Source organism: Silurus aristotelis (genome assembly GCF_946808225.1).
Source record: "Silurus aristotelis genome assembly, chromosome: 11".
Lineage (NCBI taxonomy): Eukaryota > Metazoa > Chordata > Actinopteri > Siluriformes > Siluridae > Silurus > Silurus aristotelis.
The window spans coordinates 24,973,434-24,987,839 of NC_139584.1; the positions used below are offsets into that span (position 1 = coordinate 24,973,434).

Consider the following 14,406-nt stretch of genomic DNA (forward strand, 5'->3'; position numbering starts at 1 on the left):
GATTTTACCTCAGGCAATGGATTATGGGACAAGTACCTCTCTGTCTTTTGCACTTTGGCTTCTTTATCTAGGTCATATCACAACACAGCCTGTTCTAGCACTATTATAAAATAATAGTATAAGAATATAAAAAACTATTCTCTCTCTTTCTCATTGCATATATATATATATATATATATATATATATATATATATATATATATATATATATATATATATATATATATATATATATATAGTGCATATATGTAGATATGTAGACAGAGTATAGTGTGTAGTGTTACATATAACATGATTCCGCAGTCATTGTCTTCCAAGTATATATATATATATATATATATATATATATATATATATATATATATATATATATATATATATATATATATATATATATATATATATATATATATATATATATATATATATATTTAAAAAGTTCTATATTATTTGTATTATATTATTATATAGTATTTTAAAACAACTCTGCATGTAAAACTAATCCAGACCAAATAAGGCTTTGTACTGACTGTGAAGGGAAAGAAATACAGAAAAGGGCAATTTTTTTAGCTCATATTTAATATATGTATATTAGCAGAATATTGTAGATATTTATGAATTTTCATGTTGCACTGAATTATGTCCCGGCAAAGCCAACTCTACATTAGTGTGTCATTCCAATATGCTCTGTTAGTGGTATGTGAATCTGTGTGGAAGACAAATGACTTTGAAAGGCGGGTTTGACATTTTGTGAAGTTACACCTTAGTGGAAGCAGCTTAGAGACACTGCAAGAGTCATTAAAAACAGAGAAAGGAGAAGATAAAGAAACCCAAAGAGAAGAGGAAGAGAGAGAAAGAGAGAGAGAGAGAGAGAGAGAGAGAGAGAGAGAGAGAGAGAGAGAGAGAGAGAGAGAGAGAGAGAGAGAGAGAGAGAGAGAGAGAGAGAATTTGGTGAATGAGTGGGAAAGGCAGTGGGAGTTGGGAGATGCGCTGTGTGAAATACAGAAGAATTACTTTTGCTTCTGTGCTGCTACACACATTTAGATTTACACTTCTTTATTTTTGTATACAACAGGACATATATTACCTCAATGTATTACTGCATACCTTGATTTTTGTCTTGTAATACATCAGTCCTGGGAAATTTGTGATTATTTAATCAGTGTGCTGTACTATATTCTATACAGGAAATAAGAATTCTAAACATGTAGACATTGAACAAACATGTAGACATTAAACAATGTTAGACATTTTTCATGTGTACCAAATTGAAATAAAATTCCTCAGCAGGAACCATTACTAAGATTAATAAGATACATTTCCTGCATTTAAATATTACCTTCAAATTCCATTTTACAATTTTGATATCTATTTAAATATATTTATATTTTTGGATATTGTAAAAAATATATATTTTTTAAGGTGAATATTATTCTCTACATTAAAATGGCAGCCAGTGACACTGGATTTAATGCTGTGTCTCACACACAACCAAAACAATTGGACATAACTTAACGTAACGTAATCAGTAAGCCTATGATTATGTTTGAAGTCTGAGAGTTTAACTACAAACTCTGAATATAACCCTTTGTCCCTGTGTTTTGTCATTCATATATCACTGTAGTTATTCTAGCAGATTACTCTGTACCTAATTCCATTATCTTTGATTACACTGCTACATAAACTCCCTGTGCCAGCGCAGCATAATTCAGCAAACAAAAAATCATGATGGAAGGCTCTGAGGAAGCCAGGCTTTAAAATGGGGATGTTCACACACAGTGTAAAAAGATACGACATCCATTTTGTGTGTCATTTCGTAGGAGAAATTATGTATTTACAGATATTGCAATAATTGCACCAATGATTCTAGACTTTGTTTTTTGCTGAAAACCATGCCACAATGCCAGAAGTTAAAATCTGACAACATTCCCAACCCCCCCCAATTTGTTCACCTGACAATTCCATTTATCATGCGACAGATATCAATGCTTCCTCTGAAGTCACACTAGACTTTTCGTTGAAGATGAAGACCAGAAAACTCATTCTGAAGAAGTTTCACATCTCACTCCAAAGTATGGTAGACTCTAATCTGTGAATTTGTCTCATGTGAAGACTTGGATTGATAGATGTCACTGAAACCGAAAATCCAAAATAAAGCAGATTATAGCAGTGTCGCGGCATTTTATACGGCTGTTTTATACAACACAACATTAAATGAATATAAAATTAGCATTGTAATATCAGTGGTGGATGAAGTACACAAACCATGTACTTGAGTTAAAGTAGAGATGCAGTAGGTAAAATATTACTTCGGTAAAAGTAAAAGTGGTTCTCTTTCACTTAAGTCAAAGTACAAATGTATTTGTCTTTAAATGTACTTAAGTATAAGAAGAACGATGATTATTTATGGCAATAATGTCCTATTATAATTTTTGTCACTAGACTCAACAAGTTTATGTGAAAAGACTATAATGTTACTATAAGCACTCCAATCTATCAAAAGAATGATATTAAATAATCAAACACCATTTGATATGTAATTACATGATTGAAAAATCTTATTTTTGATTACTTTAAAAAGATTTTATAAATAAGGCCATAGGTGTTTTGGAAAATTAGAGTCAGGAGTTTCTTCTATCATTTATTCCTCTCAAAATGTTCTGCATGCTGTTGAACTGAAGCTGAACTGTAGGTTTGGGCTATATAGACACGACCAAGCTACCCTGATTGGTAGCTTGCTGGGTTCTTGACCAGTTTTTATCTTCATAAATAAAAAACTGATTTCACAAAATGTAGTTGTGTAAAAAAGAATTTGACTTTAAAATTAAATCTGACATTGAACTGGAATTGACTTTGAAAAAGTGATGTTAAAGAAAAAGTCTCCCCAAATGGAAATACCTTAGTAAAGTACAGATATGTGGAAAAGCTTCTTAAGTACAGTAACGAATTACGTTTACTTCATTACTGTCCACCACTGCATAATATCCAGTTGCCTCCATATTCACAGCAAGTCTTCAAAGAAATTTCACCTGCTGAATGAATAGTGTGACTGCAGCGTGAGACAGGTGAACACAGGCATGATGCCCTTCATGCTGTTTCACATAACTTGGATGATAGCACCGTCTGCTATATATGAGCTCACAAACGCATGTGAATGACTAATATTAATGTGATCGACTAAGGGCTATGTATGCCATCAGTCTCACCAAGACATCATGGCCAGTTTTTGCTACCTTGGCTGTGGCATCATTTGAATTTAAATGACCAGTCTCACGTCTATTGGGTAACCCCCAAACAACATTTTATTAGAGGTTTTTACATTTTGAAGAAGTCAAAGCTGGTCTTCTTATGTCAGTAGTAATGTTTTTCCAGCTCTATACAATGGTTAAGATTCAGCATCAAAAGGCTGTAAGTTTAACAGCCGTCAAGTGAATCCCTTAACCCTTAATAGCTCAGAATTTATAGCTCAGTTTATGGAATATTCAGCTCTTCTTTTCAGCTCATCACTTTTTGCCACAAATTGTTTCCTCTCCCTCTCAACTTTCTACTCTCTTAGTTTCTGACTGTTCCATCAAGTGTGCTTGGACGCATTACTTTTAGCAAATTTTATTTCCCACCTTATCGTCCTCAATTACATCAATTCAGCACACTCTGCTTAAGGACAGATGTAGCGTACATGGTTTTAGGCATCAGCATGTGTCGTGTCGAGCTGTTCAGCTCTTTTATCTTCCTTTTACACTTGACTGCTGTTGACTCTCATTTGAGTTTTACATCCAGAACTTGATGTTTCAAGTAGTCTATCAAAAAACATTACACAAAAAAGCTTTCACATTAAAGTTTTTTTTTACATTTGTTTACTTTGTTATCTGTCTCCTGGCTGGAACCGTGACTGATGTTGAAGCTGAAAGATAAATTGGTCACCATTTATTTTTGGTGCAGAGTTTGAGAGTTTTCACAGGTTTTACCCAAGTGCAAACTTTTGTACTGGCCCCAAAGGTAAACGGTGCTGCATTGAGCTGTTTTGTGGTTGAAAAAGGCAGTGTTAGAGCTTGTTATCGGCCAAAGGGACAGGAAGAATAGCAGCACAATGTCACACTATTAAATTCACTCCAGATGGAACCCCGCATTTTAAATGCACTGCGTCACAGCTTATATAAGCGAACTGGAGGAGGGTGTATAATGTGCAGTGTAGCTTACCCAAGTGTGTCGTTAGTTGTGTCATTAATCAAAGCAAGCTTTGGGCTTTTACACCTTTTTTTTTGCTGATTAAACTACACAGTGCAGTATTTGTAAAATCCTCGAAAATATGGGCTTTCCAAACAAATTCAAACCAGCATGCTGAATGAACACTGTACGGAGTCCCAGAAAAAAAAAATCTGTTGTATTGTTTTTTGCTGAATCATGCAATTGGTTTAAAAAAATTCTAAGGAGCTGCAGCCTCATGGAAGCTGCATCAAAAGTAGTTAAAGAGTGCTGGCTGAAGCCCAGGCCAAAGTAAAAGGAAGAAATCAATTTCATCTCTTGAGTGTTTTTCAGATAGCAATAAGAAGAAATGATGAACAAAGATATGGCTTCATGGAAATGATTATTAATTAACCCTAAATTAAATATAAGTTAAATACAGTTATTTAAATATTTTTTGTCTTACTTTTTCCAATAAATGTGTGTATATTTATGTTTGGAAAAAAAAAAGAAATCAGTGCAAAACTGAATATCGTGATTGTCTCTCACAGGCACACACCTGTAAGACGGATGTTAGATGACCATCATCATTTTGCTGAACTTTTCAAAACAAGCTTAAAAAAACAGCCTATTGACCTAAAACGCAATTTTCTTTAGTTAACATATGTTCCAGCACACATCATCACTATCAATCTGTTCTATAAAGGCTGTCAACTAAAGTCCCGCAAAGCTCAGAGCTTGGTATCGCTCTATTTTTTCATCTATACCTACTTTCTCTTTGAGCTTATATCCTGAAATGCCCTACAGTGTCAACTCACTGCTTTGTTGCAATTTCTCTAGAAGTCCATATCAGCCTAAAAATACTGATGCTCAACCCAAATGGATCAAATCCATGTCTGTTCCACACTCTTGCATCAAGATCGCATGCTTTCTGAGTTTATTTTTTATTGAGTAACCACATTACGTTCAACTACCATCCAGTACACAATCTAATCAGACACTCATAAACTATTTCTACCCAAAGAATCCTGTTTCACGCAGAAATATTTAACTTTGTGGAAGACAAAACGTGCGTCGGTGCTCTTTTTTAAGGCCACCTACTGCAACGAACCGATCAGTTTTTACATACAGAGAACAGGGCAGTCCATAAATCATGGATGATATCGTGTAATATTGGTGCAACAAACACCGCGGCTGCAAACACACAAAATTTGAGAACCCGAAGCGAAAATTGTATGAGACCATGAATCATTCACAACCAGATTGCTTTTCAAATTGAGCCAGTCTCTGGTTAGAACATCTGATTTAAAATGAGTACAGTATTACAAAGCCCTCAGGTAAAAATACTGTAACAATATAGAAGTTTTTAGAGATTTGTAGAATTAAATGAAGCTGTTTTGGAAAAATAGTGGTGGACCAAAACATTGCTATTGTATTTTATATTCATGGACTTCGTTCATTAGTGATCTTCAATAGGGACTTAATAATATATAGAGTATACTCTGAATTATAATGCTGTGCTTCAATGCCCTGTTTGTAATGGCTTTCCTAAATGTCATTACTGCACCAACATTTAATTTTTCAGTGTAGCTTTTCTGGTGTCTTTCTGATTTCTAGATTAGTGTGAATGCGGACTGTGTATTTATTTTCTGGTTGTTTCATTAAAATATTAGGATAGGATTGCTTGCTGCCTGCTTTGGGCTGTTCACATTTCTTGCCATAAATAGCCAAATAGGTGTTTCTCTGCATGTGTGTGGCTGTGTGTATTATCTACAATAATTAATAATGGCCCTAAGGGCATGACAATTTATTTTCATCGTTTTAAGCTCTATTTTTTACTAATTGTAGCTTGTTAACCAAATTTAAATTCTTTGGCCAAGATAAAATAAGAAGGTTAAACACGCTTTATTCATTTACACCTGGTTAATCTGCATATTTCATATAAGTCAGAGGGTTATACGTAAAGCAAATATTTAAATTAAATTGCACACCACTCGGGCAATCAGTCAGTCATTAATTAAACATGAATGCATTCGATTAAATCGACCTTATTATGCCATTTTTTTGGACGTGCCCTTTTATACAAATATAGGATTAATACACAGAAAATAAACAGTCACTTATCATTAATGTAATTTCCCATTTTTAAACAGCCATGTACCTTTTTTCTGGCTTCAAAACCATGGTTTAGATGGAATGTTCATATTACCCACAGTGCATATAAGGCAGTTCAATAGTTTCAGTTGGAGGTCAAAGTGTAAAATATATATCAGACCTTGCAAATTACTCACACTGTTGTTTTTGTATACATACCTCCTTCTTAAGGTCAATGTTATTTTCCTTGGTTGTTTAATTATTTCTATTTTATCTGGCAATACATGTATAATATAAAGATTGTAGATTAGTTTACCTAATAAAGACGCATATAAAAAAGTAAGAAACAATTTATCACATAAAAAAGTATCATACTGTGTGATTTTAGCAGCAAATTTCTGTACTAAAAGCTAAGTCACACTGAAAAATCATAATCCATCACAATTAAAAATCTTAATTTTATAAATATGCAAAAACAATATAAGCTTCTAAACATTGTCGAAACATTGGCATGGAAACTAAAGCTTTATAATAGAACAGATAACGTTGTGTGGCAGAAGGATTCTTTTATTGCAAATGTCTTTTACATTTATTTTATGGAGCTGTTTTGGTTGCCATTTAATTAAAGCTATAAGATACATGAGGATGTACATTGCAGTGATTTTGGCACAGCCAATGTGGTTTTAAACACCTTGCTTTGTGTCATGCTTGGGAACACGTTTATCCATAGTAAAATCACTGGAGCACATGCCCCAGAGATATTTCTTGCAAAAATAACTTGCATTATATATAATTCCTATGGTCCCCTGGTGGTCTAGTGGTTAAGATGCAGCGCTCTCACCGCTGCGACCCGGGTTCGATTCCCAGTCAGGGAACCATCCCCAGCCACTCTCAGTGCCGGTCCCAAGCCCGGATAAATTGGGGAGGGTTGCGTTAGGAAGGGCATCCAGCGTAAAACATGTGCCAAATCAAACGTGCGGAGGATCCGCTGTGGCGACCCCTAACGGGAGAAGCCGAAAGAAACTTTATATATAATTCCTATAATTACCACTTGTTTTTCAACTGATCTTTGTTATTGGTGTGAAAATATCTGCTCATGATCTATTTCGGCTTACCTTATTACAGTAAACTGCAATATCAATATATTGTCACGATTCCATTTCCCCATTGTGGATGGTTGTGGATGGTTTTAATATCCTGGAGTCATACAGATTGTATCTACAGTGTGCTCACATTAAGACACCCTATTGTATGCTAAAAGATCTGGTTAAGATATGGTTAATGTAAGACCCAGTGTGTTTGTGTGTGTGTGTGTGTGTGTGTGTGTGAATATTGTGTAGAACTGGAAGAGATTTAATAGAACACCAGTTGTGAGCACCACCCCCATTGTGTTGAGTCTCCTTGACCTTCACGGAATTTATAGATTTATAACTGTGTAGCACTACAGTTAGTCGAATGCAACAGAGAACAGCTTCTGGCAATGAGAAACTGTGACAATATTGACCCTGATTGGATTTTTTAATCAAAACACACCTTTAGAGAATATATATATATATATATATACAGTGAGGAAAATAAGTATTTGAATACCCTGCTATTTTGCAAGTTCTCCCACTTAGAAATCATAGAGGGGTCTGAAATTGTCATCGTAGGTGCATGTCCACTGTGAGGGACATAATCTAAAAAAAAAAATCCAGAAATCACAATATATGATTTTTAAACTATTTATTTGTATGATACAGCTGCAAATAAGTATTTGAACACCTGTCTATCAGCTAGAATTCTGACCCTCAAAGACCTGTTAGTCTGCCTTTAAAATGTCCACCTCCACCACATTTATTATCCTAAATTAGATGCACCTGTTTGAGGTCATTAGCTGCATAAAGACACCTGTCCACCCCATACAATCAGTAAGAATCCAACTACTAACATGGCCAAGACCAAAGAGCTGTCCAAAGACACTAGAGACAAAATTGTACACCTCCACAAGGCTGGAAAGGGCTACGGGGAAATTGCCAAGCAGCTTGGTGAAAAAAGGTCCACTGTTAGAGCAATCATTAGAAAATGGAAGAAGCTAAACATGACTGTCAATCTCCCTCGGACTGGGGCTCCATGCAAGGTCTCACCTCGTGGGGTCTCAATGATCCTAAGGAAGGTGAGAAATCAGCCCAGAACTACATGGGAGGAGCTGATCAATGACCTGAAAAGAGCTGGGACCACCATTTCCAAGGTTACTGTTGGTAATACACTAAGACGTCATGGTTTGAAATCATGCATGGCACGGAAGGTTCACCTGCTTAAACCAGCACATGTCCAGGCACGTCTTAAGTTTGCCAATGACCATTTGGATGATCCAGAGGAGTAATGGGAGAAAGTCATGTGGTCAGATGAGACCAAAATAGAACTTTTGGGTCATAATCCCACTAAACGTGTTTGGAGGAAGAAGAATGATGAGTACCATTCGAAGAATACCATCCCTACTGTGAAGCATGGGGGTGGTAGCATCATGCTTTGGGGGTGTTTTTCTGCACATGGGACAGGGCGACTGCACTGTATTAGGGAGAGGATGACCGGGGCCATGTATTGCGAAATTTTGGGGAACAACCTCCTTCCCTCAGTTAGAGCATTGAAGATGGGTCGAGGCTGGGTCTTCCAACATGACAATGACCCGAAGCACACAGCCAGGATAACCAAGGAGTGGCTCTGTAAGAAGCATATCAAGGTTCTGGCATGGCCTAGCCAGTCTCCAGACCTAAACCCAATAGAGAATCTTTGGAGGGAGCTCAAACTCTGTGTTTCTCAGCGACAGGCCAGAAACCTGACTGATCTAGAGAAGATCTGTGTGGAGGAGTGGGTCAAAATCCCCCCTGCAGTGTGTGCAAACCTGGTGAAAAACTACAGGAAACGTTTGACCTCTGTAATTGCAAACAAAGGCTCCTGTACCAAATATTACCATTGACTTTCTCAGGTGTTCAAATACTTATTTGCAGCTGTATCATACAAATAAATAGTTAAAGAATCATACATTGTGATTTCTGGATTTTATTTTTTAGATTATGTCTCTCACAGTGGACATGCACCTAAGATGACAATTTCAGACCCCTCCATGATTTCTAAGTGGGAGAACTTGCAAAATAGCAGGGTGTTCAAATACTTATTTTCTTCACTGTATATATATATATATATATATATATACAGTGAGGAAAATAAGTATTTGAACACCCTGCTATTTTGCAAGTTCTCCCACTTAGAAATCATAGAGGGGTCTGAAATTGTCATCGTAGGTGCATGTCCACTGTGAGAGACATAATCTAAAAAAAAAATTCAGAAATCACAATGTATGATTTTTTTTACTATTTATTTGTATGATACAGCTGCAAATAAGTATTTGAACACCTGAGAAAGTCAATGTTAATATTTGGTACAGGAGCCTTTGTTTGCAATTACAGAGGTCAAACGTTTCCTGTAGTTTTTCACCAGGTTTGCACACACTGCAGGAGGGATTTTGGCCCACTCCTCCACACAGATCTTCTCTAGATTAGTCAGGTTTCTGGCCTGTCGCTGAGAAACACGAAGTTTGAGCTCCCTCCAAAGATTCTCTATTGGGTTTAGGTCTGGAGACTGGCTAGGCCATGCCAGAACCTTGATATGCTTCTTACAGAGCCACTTCTTGGTTATCCTAGCTGTGTGCTTTGGGTCATTGTCATGTTGGAAGACCCAGCCTCGACCCATCTTCAATGCTCTAACTGAGGGAAGGAGGTTGTTCCCCAAAATCTCAGAATACATGGCCCCGGTCATCCTCTCCTTAATACAGTGCAGTTTCCCTGTCCCATGTGCAGAAAAACACCCCCAAAGCATGATGCTACCACCCCCATGCTTCACAGTAGGATTGGTGTTCTTGGGATGGTACTCATCATTCTTCTTCCTCCAAGCACGTTTAGTGAAATTATGACACAAAAGTAGAATTTTGGTCTCATCTGACCACATGACTTTCTCCCATGACTCCTCTGGATCATCCAAATGGTCATTGGCAAACTTAAGACGTGCCTGGACATGTGCTGGTTTAAGCAGGGGAACGTTCCGTGCCATGCATGATTTCAAACCATGACGTCTTAGTGTATTACCAACAGTAACCTTGGAAACGGTGGTCCCAGCTCTTTTCAGGTCATTGACCAGCTCCTCCCATGTAGTTCTGGGCTGATTTCTCACCTTCCTTAGGATCATTGAGACCCCACGAGGTGATATCTTGCATGGAGCCCCAGTCCGAGGGAGATTGACAGTCATGTTTAGCTTCTTCCATTTTCTAATGATTGCTCCAACAGTGGACCTTTTTTCACCAAGCTGCTTGGCAATTTCCCCGTAGCCCTTTCCAGCCTTGTGGAGGTGTACAATTTTGTCTCTAGTGTCTTTGGACAGCTCTTTGGTCTTGGCCATGTTAGTAGTTGGATTCTTACTGATTGTATGGGGTGGACAGGTGTCTTTTTGCAGCTAATGACCTCAAACAGGTGCATCTAATTTAGGATAATAAATGTAGTGGAGGTGGACATTTTAAAGGCAGACTAACAGGTCTTTGAGGGTCAGAATTCTAGCTGATAGACAGGTGTTCAAATACTTATTTGCAGCTGTATCATACAAATAAATAGTTTAAAAATCATATATTGTGATTTCTGGATTTTTTTTTTAGATTATGTCTCTCACAGTGGACTTGCACCTACGATGACAATTTCAGACCCCTCCATGATTTCTAAGTGGGAGAACTTGCAAAATAGCAGGGTGTTCAAATACTTATTTTCCTCACTGTATATATATATATATATATATATATATATATATATATATATATATATATATATATTATATCTATATTAATGCACAATCCCAGGTAAGTGTGAATATTGTACCAGAATATGCTTCTAAAATAATTTGAATTAAACATCCAATACTTTTGGAACACCTGCCCTGCTATTTAATGAAGCAATAAAGTTTGAGAGCTTTAGTGACGTTCAATGATTGTAGTGATGTTGGCAGTGACATGGGTGAACTTGTTTGTAGCCAATGTTGCCTCAAATTAATTTCTTTTATGTCTTGAAGGAGACATAAAACAAACAAAGGGGGCAAAACACAAACAGGGCTTCGGCCATTCTAATGTTAATCTTGAGTACCTAGAGAGCAGTATTGCCTCCTTCAAATCTCCACAAGTTTTTAGTGTTATCACATTTATAAAAGAAAGATACAGTTTTATGCTTCTCTCCAAAAACAGCCAAGCTCCTCGGGGCATGGCATGGGCGGAGCTAAAGAGTGGTGCCCTTACAAGGAATTGAAGTCATGAAGGACCATACTCGAAAAACACTTTATGAAACTTATACGAAGTGTATTTGGCACAGAAATACTTTGTCATATGTCCAAAACTTTTTTTTTTTTTTACTTTGGCCTAGTTTCAGAGTAAATAACTCAATGCATGGCATAGCAGTAGACACCTACTTTAAAGTAAGGCAATCTGACAAGATCTTCTGCTCCTGCTTCATGATTTGACATTTCTGAGATACCTTTTTGATCACCACAGATGTAAAGAGTGACTACTTAAGCTACTGTTGCCTTCCTGTCAACTTGAACCAGTCTAAACTTAGTCTGCTCTTCTGACCTTTCACATCAACAGCGTGTTTTCACCTGCTCTGATTGTTTTTTTTAACACCATGCTGAGTAAACTTTCAAAGATGTGGTATGTGAAAATCCCAGGAGAGTTGCAGTTTCTGAAATACTCAAACCAGCCCATCTGGCAGCATTAACCATGTCACGATCAAAGCCACTCAGATCACACTCCTCCCTCAGTTCAGTTTGATGTGAGCATTAACTGTAGCTCTTGACCTGAATCTGCATGATTTTATGCATGGTGTTGCTGAGATTGTGTCATCTGACTAGTGTACATACAGTCCTATCTGACTGTTTAAACATGTATACATAATATATGCTGTAATATACACATTAATATACATAGTATATTAGAGACATAGCAATGGACATAAGATTAATGATATCTCTGTTGGCATTGCTAGCTGCCACTTTCTTTTTGGATGAGTTTATTTATGTAATTTTTTAATAAAAAGGGTCATTGTATTTTCAAAATTCACTAAAGCCTTAAATAACTTTCCTAAAGGTCTCACTCAAAATACTTAAGATTGATTTTAAGTGAGGGACAGAAATAGGCTTAGTATTGGGTTGTTGCTATGGAGAAGGCTGCTGCTAATAAGATTGTAAGCACACACACATACACACACATACACACACATGCACACACAAAGATATTCAGCTTTTTTTATGTGTTCTCTTTGCAAAGTGCAGTTCTCTGTTTTAGCACTTATTTAATCTCGGTTTATTTCTTTCTCTCGCCTTCCTCGCTACGCTAAACACATTCCAGTGTACAAAAATACACAAGTCAGCACCGAGTAGGTCTGAAATCCTTCAGGCTGATGTGCAAAGCACCAGTAACTATATGCAAAGCTCAACTGCAGATGTGCTGTAAATGCTGTGTTTGTGTGAAAACTCAGAGATGCTGCAGTCATGAGACAATTCTGGCTAATGTAAGAGTTTAGAATTCGGTTATAATCTATTAAAATGTTAGGTAATAATGTTACTATAGTCTGTGTAAAGGCTTATTCAACTTGAGGTCATTTGTTCCAACAGCAATCACACTACAACACTGCACTGAACCAGTCTTAGGATAGCTCATACATCAATCAGGCATAACCTGTTAGTGGGTGGGAATATATTAGGCAGCAAGTGAACATTTTGTCCTTGATGTTAATGTGTTAGAAGCAGGAAAAATAGCCAAGCATAAGGAGTCAGAGCATCTCCAAAATTGTAGCTCTTGTGTGCTGTTTCTGGTCTGCAGTGGTCAGTATCTATCAAAAGTGGTCCAAGTAAAGAACAGTGGTGAACCAGCGACAGGGTCATGGGCGGCCACATCTCACTGATGCATGCAGGGAGCGTAGGCTGGCCCATGTAGTCCGATCCAGCAGATGAGCTTCTGTAGCTCAAATTGCTGAAAAGCTTAATATTTCAAATGCTCGACACGCCAGGACTGTTTTGGCAGCAAAATGGGGGCCAACACAATATTAGGCAGGTGGTCATAGTGTTATGTCTGAATGGTGTATTTGAACCTGAACAACATCCACTGTTTACAACTATACACACTGACAATTTAATACCATTTACTCTTCTGCTGTTACACTGTCCAGTTTGACCATGCTTGTACTGCACTGTCACTTTAATTTACCTCAAGCCTGCTGGTGTAACAGCAATGTTCACACAGAAATGCTCTACTGGACAACCACATCACATGCTCACTGTATCTGTTTCTTCTTTCTATTCCTATCTTTCATATATAATGTAAAATACTTTAGTATACTTGTTTACTCCCTGTGCTGCTTGAAAATGTGAATTTCCCTCTGGGATAAATGAAGTGATTCTATCAATGTATTTATGATTTCAATATATTACCTTCCATCATTAATGAATCAAGCAGTCGTAGCATTGTACTACAGTGATGTTCAATTCTTAAGTTTGGTCAGGGCTTGTGGATTATTTGATTGGTTTTATATTAATAACTCAAATCATAAGGACTTGTGAGGCAGATCATCTAATACATAAACTATATAATTATTGATATGTTGAAGTTTTGTTTTTGTAGATGTTTATTCACATTTATGGACAGAGCCTCCAGTTTCAGAGTTTTTTACCATGAAGTAAGAGTGCTTTCTGGATTCTGAGTAGATTTATCTAGTGGATAAATGAGGTGATAACAGCAAATAACATCACCTGTAATATTTAATAAATATAGATGTAAGAACTACCAATTGTTGTGGTAAGTGAAATTAGATACTTTGTGACATCATCGAGTTATCACACAGTTTCTTTTAAAGGTTTATACAGTACTTTGTATTGTACTATTAGTGTGACGAAAATATTATTAAGACCAGTGTAATATGCTTTAGCTAAGCAAAATAGTTGTTTTTACTGGTTTTAGTGTATTTATAGTGCAGGCATGTCTTGTAGCAGTATTCATAGGTCATTTTGGCGAGGTGGTAGCTCAGTGGTTAAGACTTTGGATTACTTGTCAGACGGTTGATGGTT

General features: G+C 36.7%; 1 protein-coding gene across 6 annotated transcripts in view; it reads left to right on the forward strand.

The window, feature by feature from the left end:
• slc12a5b (solute carrier family 12 member 5b) overlaps positions 1-14,406 on the forward strand; it is a 63,950-nt gene that overhangs the window by 29,101 nt on the left and 20,443 nt on the right. The window lies entirely within an intron of this gene.